We start from the raw sequence: 16,665 nt of genomic DNA, 5'->3' as shown, positions 1-16,665 counted from the left end.
GGGTAATATGGCAGCCCTTAACTTTCGTAGGTTATATATAATCCGTAAAAAACTGTATCACTCTTACCAGGTACAGGACTACAGACTTGGGCCACTCCTGATGGGCCTATGAAAAGGTGAGCGAGTGGTATTGTCAGCACCACCAAATGTTGCAGCACTACAAGGTAATTTCTGCATATATCCACATGTACAGTGGCTACTGTGATAAGGGCTATATTGCTGGCATTCTGAGTATGTGTGCACAACTGTGCTTAAACCTTATCTCCACCCCCCCCCCCCAATGCAGATAGACCTAAAACCCATGTAAAGGTATGTACAGCCTGATACAATGACTGATACAGTATTACACTGGTGAACACAGTACACTTACCTGGAAGGTCATCTGCTGTGGACACTGTGGCACCCACCTCCACAGTGTATGTTGTGATGGATGCCTGGGAGCTGTTGCTTGTTCTTAAGTTCGCCAGGAATTCTTCTGTGCTGTGAGTGGATGTTCTTTCACAGGGCCTCTACTGGTGGTTGCATGAACCCTGACAACATCATCTGCCCTTCGTTGTGCAGCATTCAGCATGTCTGTATCCCGGTGTCGGACCTGCTCATAGGTCCTGTCTTGTCGGCCAACCTGATTGACATCTTGCACAAGGTCTGCCCACAATGCTGACCAATGCTCCCGATTATGCATCCCCCTAGACAACAAGATCTGATGGTGCTGTCTCAGTCCATCAACTATCATGTCATTCTCCACCACTGAGAAGAGGGCATGTCTTCAGTGGAATATGATCCCTGAAAGAGAACAAAAGGGGAGCACATTGCAGGACTAGATATTGGCTTTTCAGTATGTACAGATCTAGCACACCTATAATGGCCTGCACTATCCACTCCTCCCTCACACATCGTACCCCACAGTCTGGCAACACTCTACGTGTGTGGATACCACTCAGATAGTAGCAATACTGGGGTATGTCCCTGTGTGCTTTGACAAATTCTGCTGTATGTTCCAACACCCAGCAGTGCAGTCTACTGTGGTGTGTCCCTACTGGCAAACCCCCACTAATATGTCATATAGCCACTGCCAGACAATTAACAGTGTGTTCTTACAACTGTATGGAGACAGTCTAGTGACACCAGTGTGCCATAATGACAGAAAAGAATGCAAACCTGCTGTAGTATATGTTCCCTGTAGGCATCATACCTCTCAAGTATACAGATGTTAGCAGACTGTCAGGATGTTTGCCTCATGTTCTGGTCATTTTCTCACAAATGTGTGGATCTCTGACAAATACTTAAATACTGTCACTGAGTTTGGGCCTTTGTACCCCCATACATTATGGCTTTGTCCTGGTTTCAAGCTGTAAGAGTTTGACAGGTATGTTAGGCATAGCTGTCAACCAAACAGGGACATATGTCAATAGAAAAACAAAAATGAAATCCAAATGGTATACTTGCTTTATTACACATAGAACAGAGCTTTCAGGAAACAGGAATACTGATGAAAGGTGTTTTTCTGAAAGCTCTGTTCTATGTGTAATAAAGTAACCGTATCTACCATTTGGATTTCATTTTTGTTTTGATATATATGTTCATCCAGTGTGGTTAACTACAGCAAATTTGTATCTCTGGTGGACATATGTCAATAGAAACAGGGACTTAGCCAAAGTACATTAGGGACATTCAAGGACACTTTTAAAATGTTAGAACTGTGTATGTGAGACAGTGACTGAATGATGGGAATGAATTACATTACATCATAGGAGTGTACACCCTTACTCATTGTCACTATGCATTATGCACAATACAGTACCTTTCCTACAACAGCCAACCGTTGTAGGAGAGACTGACAGGGAAAGAGCCGAGATGTGATTAAAAATCAGTGACAGTTGAGAGGCATACCTGTAGGTGTAGGATAGCAGAGTATCACTGACATATCATTATCATAGATCTAAGACAGGATTACTGTTGGAATCTCTATTCCCCAAACCTCCATCCTCCCATCCACATCCTGTTATATGGAGAAATTATTACATACCTGCTGGACTGCAATACTCTTTTTTTGAACTTTGCTTCTGGCATACTTTTTGAAATCCGCTTTCCATGTGAGTGAAGTCTCATACAGAGCTGTTCTCCATGAGGAGCTGCTTGCCTTTTTAAGGTACTGCTCATTAGCAGGTAATTTCCTCTGCACCAATCTGTGACTTAGAATTGCTAACTGCAGCCAAAAACAGCTAAACTGCCCTATCACTGGCCAATGATATGCCACCACACTGCAATATATAAGGCCTTCATGTAGATCTGGGCCCCTTTCTTAGTTGTTTAGAAGGACATCACTGAGGTGTGGAGAGGACAGCACCACAGAGGGTGTGTACGATAACTGTCACTTGTAGAGATTTATGGAGCATGCCCATAGTTTTGCCTCATATGTGTGGTCAGTGTCCCATGACATAGTGATCATCTAGCACTTCACTGGCAAACATTGTGGGTTGAGTTCAGTAAGGAAAGAAACACACTTGAGTGCCAGACTTCATACCCCTCAGAATATGCATGCTAATGCAGTAGCTGTTAATCTATCAACCTACTATCTTTGTAGGGGCAAACTGTTACACATATCCCTAACTGTGGGCCTTAGTCCCCCCCACTCATTACATCTGGTGGTGTCTGGATCCATTGTTCTAGGTGGTTGGGAGGTATGTTAGCAGCTATCTTTACGTACAGCATACAGCTGTGTATCCTTCGGGGTGCAGCTGCTGCTGCAGCCTAGTGTACATTGGAGAGAGTGTGGACACTTTTGAGGACAGCAAGCTGTACGTGTAACTGTGGAAGCTGTGGAAGCCCTGTCATTATGTCAGAATCAGGGTAAGAGTACCTTGTACAGTCCAATTGAGGCCTTTGAGTAAAGTACAAATGTTATGCAATGGTGCCAATAACAGAGTAGTAAGCAACTTATAGTTAGGCTATACAGATATGTGTAGTGTGTGTCCATACCTGCAGGCCTCTGACTTGGAAAAGTGGGTAGCGGGTCATTAACTATAAGTAACCTGTGCAGATTAGGATTGCATGACTCAGTTATTACATGCTGTCTTCACAATAATGTAACTGAACTGCTAGACAGCACTGGATTTGAACTCATGATTGTGTGTGACAAAATGTACTGTAGGCAAGGCAGTTAGATTACACATATACAGGTTGTGAGAAACATTTCTACATCCAGCAGTATGTGCATGGCTTTATATGGTGTATTTCTGCATCAGGGTCCCAGTTGTACATGTACTTTGCCATTGCTGCCTTAGCAGGTGTCTTTCCACAATTTGCTAATAAAAGGGCACATATACCTGCTATCACAGGTCTCACATCAATTATTCTGTCTTTGGCTGTCTACTGCTGTATTATTGCATCAGAGTCCAAGTTACACTCCCATTTTTCCCATTACATTTTATTTCAGTTACATGCCTAATTACTGTAAGTGGCAATCAGTATGGCCTGGTGGGTTAATGCAGTGGGATGTAGGTGAGAGGAGCCCAAGTTCAAAACTTGGCAGAGGTGTTCATTTTGTACATGTGTCAGACAATGTAATAAACACATTTAATCATTAAAGCTAATTTAAGCATAGCTAAGCAAAGCAGCATGATGTGCAACACCTCCCCACTATACTTAGCTCTGCTCAAACTCACGCTAAAAAATATGAAGAAAAGAAAAAGGGGATGATAGGAAAGTGGTGAAATGGGGGCAAGCAGTGGGAAATCATAGTAAAAGGCAGAAAGGGATGTGTAGCAAGGGTGTAGGAAAGACCCATAGCTATCCATATCTTATACAGCAACAGCTGTGCATTTTGACAGATTTTGTAAATTAATTTGGGCTCTCAAATCCCAGGGAGAGGGGTGCAGACAACATAACTGTGCTGTCAAGCCAACTACACCAGATTAGTGGTGTCCATTGACACGTGTGTAACATGGAGAGCTATGTATGGGTGATTTTTTTTGGGGGGGACAGGTACCCATTTTTTTAAGGTGACAGTGGAATGTAGGGGAAAGGACATAGGTATGTGTGGGGAGGTATGTTTGGTAGGAGAGTATGCGTTTGCAGACAGATGAGACAGCAGACAGGGGCACTGTGTGACACATGAGGGGGGTAAACACCTGAGATGGGAAGGGTGTTGTGGAACCAAGTCACACGTGACTCCAAACACAGCAGCATGACTCAAGTCCCCACGCCATGGGGCAGTCAACATTGCTCCTTCACTGCCCCAAAGGTGGTTGTGTTGGAGGCTGGGTGCCAGGGTGAGCCTGCCCCACCAGGTCAGCCAGCATGCTCTCAATCTGGTGCAGGCAGCGTTCATAGCTCCAATGAACAATCCTGCACAACATGACTGGCAGTTGATCCTGGGTGACTGCAACCCCTCTGCCACCTCTCCCAGGGGGAGGCCGAGCCCCATCTCATGAAGTGGTTCCACCTGACACCACAGGTGGTGCAGGGTCAGCGGAGGGGGCACCACCTACCTGGGTCCCAGACATGCTAGGACCCGGTGCCACAGCCAGTTGAAGCAAGGTAGGTGGCTCACCAGGAACTGATGTGCTGTGATAACTGCATAGACTGTCACTGGACAGGGATCGGACTTGGACTGCAATGTCAGCAGGCTGGGAGTCTTGCAGGGCTTTCTAATGCTGCAACAAATGAAGCTATGGAAGGATTTAGTGCTGCAATGAACAAAGCTAGCAATGAATGGACCTGTCCCAGGTAGGGTGTGTGTGTGTGTGTGTGTGTGTGTGTGTGTGTGTGTGTGTGTGTGTGTGTGTTTGTGTGTAATACCCCAGGTGCTACATGGTGGTGGGTAGAGAATAAGGCTTGAACCCTGTACCTTGGGCCCAGGTGGCAAGAGCCTGAATTCCCTACCCACCACCATTTGTAAAAATGTTGCAGATTTTTCCCTCATACTTGTTCTGTTCCTCATAAAATCTGTGGTTTCTGTATTTTTGTGTCCTTGGAAAGCCAGTAGTGCATTGGTGCAGTGGTAGCATTATTGCCTGACAGCTACATGTCCTCTGGTTTGATTCTTGGCTGGGGTGCCTTACCTTCTGTGTGGAGATGATTTTTGCCTTGATTTTAGACAGGTTTTAATTGGTTAATTGATTGATTATTTAATTATGTACTTAATTAGTTTCAATGAAGTGCTATATAAAAAAGGATTTCAAACTTGCATTTTGTTAAATCTGAAGAAGCATATGTGATACGCGAAAGCGCTTATTTTATTTCAAATAAAGTTCCTTTTTGTTTGATTCCTGGTCCGTGGTGGTCGTTTTCCAGTTGTTTTTTACCTGTGTGGAGTCTGTATGTCCTCCCTGTTTTTGTTTCCTCTAGTGTCCTCCCATCTTACAAAGACGTGTCTGTCTGGAGTGTTTCTCCCTGGGCCTCTGCTAAAAATTAGCTTTTGTTCCAAGTCAGACTTTCCTTGTTAACAAATGTTAAAAATGACACACATTTGAATATCAGACTTCATATTCTTCAGAAAGTGCATGGTAACACAAAAACTTTTATTCTAGCAATTTTCTAAGTGTATAAGATGGATATTTGAAATTTGTCCCTATTTTTGGGACTGTATTCCCCCATTATTGGCTTCATCCAGGTTTTGTGCTAAGGTTGAGAGCTATGGTAAGAACTGAATTCACTGACTATGTTTGGGGGCTATATTCCCCCATTACTGGCTTTGTCCGGGTGTTTTTTGCTAAGAGGTTGAGAACTATGGTGAGAACTGAATTCACTGAATGTTTGGGGGCTGTATTCACCCATTATTGGCTTTGTTCAGGTGTTTTGTGCTAAGAGGTTGACAGCTGTGCTATGGTGAGACCTGAATTCACTAAATGGTAGCCATTTAAGTTTCTGTCTTCCTCTTTCACAAAACAGCTGATTTGGCATAGTGGTATGTTGCTCTGACTGTTTTGCACAGGGTCCTGGGTTTAAGGCTTGGCAGTGAAATGTATGGTGGTAACACAGCATTTTATTCTAGCAACTTTCCAACATTATACAAGCAATGTTTAAAATGTGTCCCTGGTTTTTGGGCTTTTGTCCCCCCCACAATAAACTTTGGCTTTTTCCAGATTTCTTTGTGCTGCTAAGTTCACAGATACAACTGAGTGAGTAGATTTTACAAAGAGCTGAGAGCTGCAGGGAAGAAAGTTTAGTGGTGCTTATGCTGTGTCTGTTTGCATTGTTAATACACGACAGGTAGTATACTTGCTTTTGATGCAGAAGGCTGTGGGTTCTACTCCAACAGTAGATAGATGCATTGCTGATACTGTACTGTGTTGCAAAAGGGGTGGATGCGAAGATACCTAGTAACTATGAACCTGTTATCAGTTTGCCACCCATTCCCTTTTGCAATATTGCTAGCTTATCATTTTTTTTAGTGTAAGATAGGCAATTTATTCCCCAAGGGTAATGGGCACTTTATTTGTAGATAAAATAATGAAATATAAAGTTGTTTGCTAGCAGCAACCTCTTCATTAGTTACAGATCTCTTTAATGTGGAATTATTTAGATGACTTTTACTTCTTCAGAGATTGTGCATATGTACTGATACTGGTGGACTGTAGAAGTTTGAGTAGACTTTTATGTTGGAAATGTTCTGAATTGGGCAGTTTTGTCATTACTGGTGCATGCATTTTGTTTCATTGTTTACTGGAAAAATTCAAAACAATAAATTTAAAACACCCTCTAAGACTGTACTGTATTGTACAAGGAATATAATTTAATACAGTTAGGAAGGTGTATGAAAGAGAATGTGTATGTTTCGTGGGCAAGGGGCCTGTGATTTGAAAACAGCCCAAACCCAAAGTTAATCTGCCACTGGCAAAATATATTTTCTTTGAATGTGGGTTTCAATGCTGTTTCAGTGATTGTGAGTTTTCAAGGGCAGAGAAGTTTTAATGCTAAGTCTGTTCTCACTGTGCGACTGCATTGCTTTGTTTAGCAGATATAATATCTATTAGTGTTTGCGCTGTAAAATGCAAAATAAAACTTTTAAATGAAGTCCAAATCATCACAGAAGAAAAGCAGTATGCAAATTAGTGTTTATGGTAAATGGGGTGAAATAGCCAAGTAATGGTTCATTGGAATGGCTGTAGGGGGGGAACTCCATTCGACCATGATTTTGTGAGGGGGGAAGGGCAGCAAACTCAAAGACAGCCCCAGCTGAACTATACCTCTCAACTGCCCAGATATTTGCAGAATGAATAGATTTTTGCTTCTTATTTTTCGTTTGTTCCTCATAAAATCTGTGGTTTTCTGTCAAATCATTTAGGAATGAAGTCACTAAATAATGACAGACACTGAGTTTCAGACTTCATAACCTTCAGAAAAATGCATGCTAAAGCAAGACCTGTTATTCGATCAACTGTCTCAGTTTATACAAGAGCAATTTTTAGTACTGTTTATATGTTCCCCCCATATATTTGGCCTTGTCCAGATTTCCTGCATTAACAGGTTGAGAGGTACATGCAAATAAATAGCTTTATAGAATTAGGCATATCCAAACCTCTCAACTGTCCCTGATTTTGGCTCAAAATATTGCTCTTCCCCTAATAATCCCTCCGTAAAATGGCAATTTTGGAAGAAAACATGGAGGGTTTACAATTAATAAATAACTGTAATAATCAGTTATAGATTACTTTTATTTCAGAAATGCATGTAGATTCTTTTATTTTGTCAGCTGCTCAAGTTAGCAGTACTAATATTAAAAAGTGTCCCTTCCCAGCTGTATTGTGTGGCTATTTTATATTTTTGAGTCACATTTTTGGTCCATTTTTCATAAAATTGTGTTTTGTTTGGCAAATTAGTGGCAAATCATTAAAGACTGAAGTTAGAAAATAATGACAGACATTTCAGTTTCAGATTTCATACCCTTCAGAAAATTCATACTAATTCAAGACCTACTATTCTATTATCTTTCTAAGTTTATAAGAGCAATATTTAAAAATTGTCCTTATTTTTGGGTCTTTGTCCCACTTCTATGTATGGCTTTGTCCAGATTTCTTGCTCTGAGGTTGAGAGGTATGACAAATGTGTCAGGGCCATCCCAGTCAGCCAGAGACATTTCAAATTGTGACATACTTGTTGCACCCCACTCCCCCATGTAGTGACTCTGGATGTGTCCAAGCAAGGCAAGGAGCAGTTATGCAGTATAAATGCGCAGACTATCCCCCCAATCCAAGGTAAACACAAGTACTACAATGGCTTTTTATCTGTCCTTGATTTTGCAGAATGTTCTGGTTTCTGTCATATTTTTATACTGTTGATTTATGCTTATTATTATTCAGAAAGTGCCTGTTGCTCTGTGTTTAAGTAGTAGTGTTTTAATGACCATCTGGTAAGCTTGTCTGAGATTGTAAGATGCAAGTAAGTTTTAATAAGCATACTATTAAAGAATTGCCAACATTGAAAGCCTTTCTGTTGTTGCCATGCAGAGAATACTTACATAACTAGATAACATATAAGCCTTGGGTACTGAAATGCATATGACAGTATTTGTAATAAAGAACAGGATTACATTATTTTAAGAGCTCATTACAGGCTTTACCTGCAAACCAAACAGAATGCCAGTCTATCATGTGTGGGCCATATCCTGTGCAGTAATCCTTTAAGCAATGTATGTTGAGCTCGTTTCCTGTTTGCTTTTCATTTTTTAGTTTGATCATGTTTTTCCCATGAAACAAGTAGATAGTTGTTGTCAGGCAGCAGGTCTTTTTTGGATAAGAAACATTTTTACAAGTGGGGGTATCACAGAGATTGCTACTTTCAGCATGTTACTTGGTACTTTAATAAAGCTGAATATAAATTATAACTAGAAATGGAGTACAAGGATAAGTGGTTTGAGTTGAGTGCTGCTTGTTTTTCTTATACTTGATTTTGACTAGCATTCCAGTAATGTATTTAAAAAGTAATTTATTTTTTCATGCCTCACAACCTTTTTGTTTCCATCTAGATATTAAGTAAGCTGTCATGCAGCCAATGGATTGAAATATGTTTTTCTTCTACACTTCATTTTGTCTTGATTGGACTCTCATAATGATGGTTTGGCACCCAGGGCAGAGTATTTAATTAAAGTTACAGTTTTTGTGGTTTTGAGCATAGCTCCTCCCCTTTCTAGTTGGCCAAACCCATTCCCATTGACCCCACCCATTTAGCTGTCTCCTGCAGCCCCCCTTTGATTTGAAGTCACCAGCCGCCACTGGTTATTAACAAAACATTGTTAGTAATAACAGCATGGCAGAACATTGGAAATAACGCAATTACATATCAATGCAAATTATGTGAAACACAACAATTTATAACAGAACAGTCAGTATAATAGCATGCCAGTAACAGTTACAGTATAAGGCCAACAAAATACGTAATTTAAAAAGATATGTGAATATGCATCCATTATATTACATAAAAATAACACATGCCCCAAAAATGCAGGTAATGTAACAACATATGTTAATAGTAAACCATAACCAATAAATAACAGTAATAAATAAATGAAGATAAGGGGTGGGGAGACAAAGAAAATTAGTCTCTTATTAACACTGATGCTTATTTCCTTGACAACACTACTACTACTACTACTATCTGCTCTATGGGTCTGTATTTTCTTTATGTTTACAGTGAGTACAAGTCTCCTGTAGCTGATGTACCATGCACATACTTCTCAAGCTATATGCATGGGACACTATGGAGCAAACAGTAACAATTGCAGGTACACACCTACACAGAACACTTGCACATAAGGTGGACCTATATAACTACCAAGGTGTTCTGTGGGCTGAAATGGTGATACTGTGCAATCTAGGTACTCATTGCCATGGTATTTCTGTAACAGATGAATTATGCACTATTACTTACATAAGGTGAATTACTTGAGAGACATGTATGTGTACAATGCAGACACTAAACAGCAGTCATGCCTTGGTTGGCAGGCATGGGAATAGAACCCAACAGCAGTGACTGCAACTGCAGCAACCTTTAACAGACACTTCAGGCATATAGCCATACCAGGAGTACACATATTATTTCTAACTGCACATTGCTGAGTTTTCACATTCTTGCTAATGATTTTAACAGTCTGAGAATACTAAACCCACAATTATCTACTCCTAATATGGGCTATCTCACCCATTTACCAGCAGTTCCTGTGTATAGAGAATTTGTGAGCATTACATGACTACTACTGTAATATTTAGTGCTACCTATCACTGGATTTAAACCTTGGTCTATGTGTGGAAAAATGTACTATCCACAGTGCATTTAACAAAGTGAGCTACTGAGTCACTGCTGATTACTGACTGACTGATATCTGCTAAGAGCTTACCTAGAAAAAAATATGACCTACCAGCACTACTATGGTGTTATAATAGACTGCAGTGACAGTAGAACAAATGCATGACATAAAAGAACAAGACAGATAGTAGGTATGCTATATATCAGTCTAACAATGCTGGAGTACACACTTTATTGTTAGTGGGTTGAAATATTTGTGAAGGCAACAAACAATATCAGATCATGGAGTGGGCTACCTCTCCCATATACCTTGCTTACCTGATGTTTGTGGATGACAGAGCATTATGTGAACAATATTGGCCTAGAGACAGCCTTGACTGGTACTACACCTGTATGTGTTAAACAATACAATTGGTAGTAATTACATTTGCATTCTACAGCTATTGCAGTGTTATACTTGATAGCAACACCTTACCTTACAGCCTGAATGCATACAGCTGTACTGCAATGGTTACAACAAGACAGTCCTGATGTACACCATTTTCCTTGGTGTTATTAATAAGGATTCATATTTTATTGCAGAACAGTTGGCATTATTTATTTATTTCAAAACAACTCTAATTCCACAATTATTGCACTACAGACTTTATTGTATATACTTTAATGCAGTTCCTGGTATTGTTTAATGTTTTTATTGTACAACAGTTGGCATTATTCATTTCTTTGAAAACAGCTCTAATTCCAAAATGATTACACTACAGACCTTATTGTATATACTTTAATGCAGTTCATGGTGTTGTTTTTTTGTCTTTATTGCACAACAGTTGGCTTTATTCATTTCTTTCAAAACAGCTCTAATTCCACAACTATTGCAGTACATACTTTATTGTATATACTTTAAAGCAGTTCTTGCACTACAGATTTTATTGTATATACTTTAATTTAGTTACTTGTATTGTTTTATGTTTTTATTGCACAGTTGTCATTATTCATTGCTTGCAATATAGCAATAATTCCACATTTATTGCACGACAAACTTTATTGAATATACTGTCATGCAGTTATTGCTTTACCCTTTCTTGCTTATTTCACTACAGTTAGCATAATACATCTGTACTCACCACACTCATGGTGCAACCTGGCCAGGCGCCCAGCATGTGACTCGACATTGCAAGTCCTCTCCTCTGCTGCTGTTAGGAAAGAAGCACACCATTATGCATACCAGTTTTGCAAACATTCAGATTAGATATTGGTGAAACAGAGATAAAATTACTTACATACTTGTAGGGCATTCCCTGCCTGAGTTTCTTGCATCAAGGTGTGCGGATATTGTAGACCACAAACCACCACCGATATTGTATATCAGTATTTTAGCAATACAAACAGTGAAAAAAAAAACAACAAACAGGAAAACGCAAATATAAATGCAGTGATAAAGTTAAGCATTTATATTAACTTTTTTCTGTTTGTTGTTTTTTTCACTGTTTGTACTGCTAAAGGACTGATATATGATATCTGTGGTGGTTCATGGTCTATAATATCCTTACAGTGTCCTTTTTGGATTGTTTGGAGGCATGGTTTATGCTTTGGGCACTGGGTTTCATTGTTTTGCTTTTGTCATGGTGGTGACAACACTGCTCAACTATGTGGGGGATACCAGTAGCATGGGTGAGTTCCCTTGCCAGCTAGTCCCAGGCCTTTGCCTTGAACTCTGTGCCCTGGAAATTTCCCTGTAGCAGCCAGTCTTCATGTTTTTTTTTTACTAGGAGTCCAACCATGAACCTGGACTCCAGAATGCCCCAATGCTGCACCCAAAAGAGTGCACCTTCACTGACTTCAGCTATAACACCCTTCAGAGACAGAACTTCAATGGATTCTGCTGTATTCCCACCTATTGGGCTTAACATAGGCAGTTTTCCTGCCCTTACACATATTTGAGCAACATTCAAAAAAGTGCTGTGTTGCTTAGCTCCACACAAACCAGCGCTGCTGAGCTAAAAAGTGAGAAAACAGGCAAATACAGTGTCTTAGCAGAGCTTAGCAGCACACAAACAAGCCAAGCAGGGCATAAACATTGGCAGCCATTATCATGTTAATGCAGTGCTTATCAGGTCTCAACAGGTCTCAGCAGACCTTAGCAGAGCCCAGCAGTGCTACATTTTAAATTGTTCTGCAAAATGTGTATTTTAAAATGAAATATGCATTTGCCTTTCATGTATTCAAACCCTGGACCTACTGCACATGGAGCCTTGACTCTACCCATTAAGCTACGTGAATATTCAGACATCAGGTGTACTTTTACATATAACACTGAGCTACCTATAAGCAGTGCTGAGCACTGCACTGCACCATGCAAACACACTCAGCTGTGCTTAGACATTCATTTAAATAAATAATTAAATGCATCCAGGTTCTATTTTTAGATGCCTGGACGATGCTTAGCATTGCTGCACTCCATGCCACACAAACATGCTTTTTTTATTAAAAAAAAAATGTCAAAATTAACATAACACTGACGTACAGTCCAGGGAGCCTCTTACTCATCTGCGGACACTGTTACCACTACACCTCTTCCTTCACTACTTCAATACCCATGTTTCTCAGCTCTTCCTTGGTAACACACCATCATTAATATGTATGGCACACTGCAGAGGGGGAACTGTGCACACAGATATGGTAACAGTCCATGTAGGCTCTCCACTGTGCCTACACAGATTTTATTAAATCCTGGGGTAAGTGTACTTTGGTATATACTTTGTGGTAACCTTTATGAACCCCTCAATATTTAAGACTGCAAGAAAATCAGTAGAAAAACTAAAATTAGTGGGAAGAAGGTATGAGTTATGCTTGTATTGTCGGTTCACTCAAAACAGTGTAAACATAATGTCGGTGTTAATGAATCCCACAGTATGTCTTCATGTCTGAGGTAGTCTGCTGTTGCATTGTAAAAAACATATTATCCAACATAAAATTTTTAGTGAAAGAGAATTTTATGTAGTCATAGATATCTTTTACATTTTAAAATGACAAAATGAGATACACTACATGCACCAAATACTGGTAAATAAGCATGAAATAAATCAGGAATATGGACAATATATAAGCATGATAATTCTTCTGAATATAAAAAAGGTAGAGAATCCAAAACTGAACAAATGCTTAAAAAGAAATCAGAGCAATTTTAAATTATTGATGGCAGGGTGCGTCAGGCACAATATTCTTTTCTAAATTTAGTCCTCATTTTCTGCAAATGGACAGGCAACTCAAAAACAATCTATATATTTTTAAACCAGCAGCTGTGGATATCTTAAAAAAAGCAGGTGTCAAGGTATGCCTCCATGCAAGTATTTGATTAATTTGTGTTTACCTCAGAGAAGTACAATCACAAATGAGATAAGGTTCCTGTATGTAAACAACATTTTGGAATAAAATACTCAAGGAATAAAACATTTTTGCAGACCAGCAACCCTGTCTTATATCCATCTTTTGTGGAGTGTCTCTACCATCTACACCCTTGATGCCTATATATACCAACTCTAAGGTTGTGTCATAAAAGAGAAAGGGAAATTCCTCTCTGTACTGGCAATTTCATCCTTCCAGAAAAAGGTTACTAGTAATATACTGGTAATCATACAGTCTGAACAGCCCTGACCTCAGGAAAGTGATATCACTGGCAACAGATGCAGAAGTAGTGAATACACTTCCCCAACAGGACCAAAATGTAAAAATAACACCAACACACTTAAAAACTTTCAATAATCAATATAAGCACTTCCGTTCCCGAACACATAAATGGGGCTTCATCAGAGATAAAATTCAAGTAAAAAACGTCACTTCCTTATATATAAAATCTAATCATAAAAAACACATCCCTCTTTAAAGCAATACATGGTGGTAATCATACAAATGAGTATCAATCATTAGTGTTTCTAAAGCAAGCCTAGTTCCCATCAAGCCACTATTTGTTCAATATTAAAAAGTGAGCACAACACGAAGTGCGTATTATTTACATTAAAGTATGTTATTTTTCAAACCTTACGAAACAGACATCATACATTTTTACACTTATAGTTTTGATAAAATACAATATTTTTAGGTCAGAAAAAAATCAGCAAAATTTCCTTAGAAAGAAAAAAATATTGAATGAATGTAATATGTAGCCTGCGATTGTACCACTGGATTAATACCTTATGCTGTATGCTTGGGATATTTTAATATTTAAGCAGAGTCTCTACTTTTAATATAGCTATACCTTAGGCTTGTGCCTGGCAAAACTATGAAGGTGCAGTAATAGATATTCGGTGCTCCCCCATATGTCATTACTTAAAAACATATACACATATACATATGTTTGTATACATTAGTATTTGTGTGTGTGTGTGCGCGCACATGCATGCTTGTGTATGTACAGATAAGGCAGTGACACATTCACACTTATTGATTGTGTACAAACTGAAAAGCAGCTGCTAAAGTCAACTAAATGTTGAGTTGTATCTAAGGTAGCATAGACAATGGAAACAAAGTAGTTCTCAACACAGACTTAGACAGTAGCATTCATTCATTCATTTCTGAATATGCAGCTTTCCGTTAGTCACTTTTTTCAAATTACTTGCCTTAATTTCATGTCTACCACTGTGTATACCAAACATAGGTTGCTGCTGTCTATAGCAGTACCTTACATTTCCCAGCATACACCCTCTGCTGACTTTTGCTGTCCTCTGCTCCTTGCTTTTCTAGGGATTTTTAAAATCTAAACCAAAATACAAATGCTAACCGATGCTAAAGATGAGGCAAACCAAAAACTACAGTCGTAACAAAATGCAGGAGCCTCTTTACCATGTTAGCATACATTTAATAGGAACACACAAAGCTTTCAAGCTAAGCTCTTTGTCAATGCTTAAAATGCAACATTCATTTGTTTGTTTGTGTCTTTCGGCTTTTCCTGGTTAGGGGTCGCCACAGCGGAATTCCGGTCTGCTAATGATTGGTAGTGGATTTTTACATACCGGGTTACCAGCCCTGATGCACAACCTTCAATGAAGGCACGCCCCATTCACCTATGCCTCCACATAGAAGACGCTCTAGCTGAGAATCGAACGGGACAATGTCTTGCTATGAGGCGACAACGCTACCGCACCACCACCACCGCAGTACAAAATGCAACATTACAGTATTTAAATACTCAATAAAATGATATCATATATGAACAACTAATAAAAAATCAGCCCTTAGTTTAGACAATTAAAGATCTATTTTTTAAACTTGGTTTAATACTAATCATACTATTTAATCCCAGATACTTATCAGCAGTTAAATAATTTATCCACTTATATTCTAAATACTCCGCCTTCAGGTTAATATAGGCTCTAGTAGAGGCAGTTTATTCTGAGATACAAAACAAAAGAGTTAGGCGTTTTTACACTCCATTATTGTCTGACCAAGAGACCAGTACACATGTTTTTTCAAGGCTAACTAATGCAGTAGTAAATAATTCCCATTATGTATCTTTCATTACTACATACACCCCTGAGTGTCCACAAATTTATAAAACCTTGAGTACATACTGGCACATTTTTTCAGTATGCAAGGAGTTACAAGGGATACATAAAGAGGGGGTGAGGATGGTTTACAAAAGAGGGAGATGTTTCAAAGAAATTCTGGAAGCAACCCCCCCAGGACAACAACTTTGTCTCTGTTATGAGGAAAGGTACCCACAAATGTGGGTTTTGTAACCACTGCAGGTATTTGATTGAACTTGATAAAGTTTATGTAAATGGAATGGTGATTCATATGCATTTTTTTAGTAATTGTAACACCAAGGACATTGTTTACCTTGCCCTGTGTAAAAACTGTAACTGTTTTTATGTTGGAAAGATACAGCGGAAGTTCAAAGAACATGTTTATGAACACTCTCTTGACATTAGGAAGGGTAACATGAACAATGCCTTGGCAAAACATGTATCTGAGAACCCTAATCATGAATTTGGGTTTGTAGCCATTGACCATGTTACCAAGGACATCAGGGGGGTGCCTGGAATGATGTACTAGAACTTTAGGAATTAAAGGGGCAAATTAAGCTCAATGCATGTGTTTTTCCTGGGCTTAATGAAAGCATTTCCATTTTAAGTGTTTTAAAGTTGCGGTCTTTTTATATTTAATGACTTAGTGTTTTTTACTGGCTAATTTAAACATGTGACTTTTGGGAGGGATATTTAAATGTTGTAGAGGATTGTGTCACTTTGTTCTGAAGAAGTCTTTTGGATCTACTTTGATGAAAGCGCTTAACTGTGTGCATTAAACTGGTCTATCTTATCCTTGGTGTGGCTGGCTCGTTTGTTCTTGTGTTGGTTCTTGGTTTGTGGCTATGTCTACAGTTGTTCCTGTACTTTTTTCAAATTACTTGCCTTAATTTCATGTCTA

This window comes from Protopterus annectens, chromosome 6.part1 (genome assembly GCF_019279795.1).
Source record: "Protopterus annectens isolate FY-2018-M chromosome 6.part1, PAN1.0, whole genome shotgun sequence".
Lineage (NCBI taxonomy): Eukaryota > Metazoa > Chordata > Ceratodontiformes > Protopteridae > Protopterus > Protopterus annectens.
The sequence above is the reverse complement of the archived record's forward strand: the minus strand, read 5'-3'. Positions refer to the sequence as shown.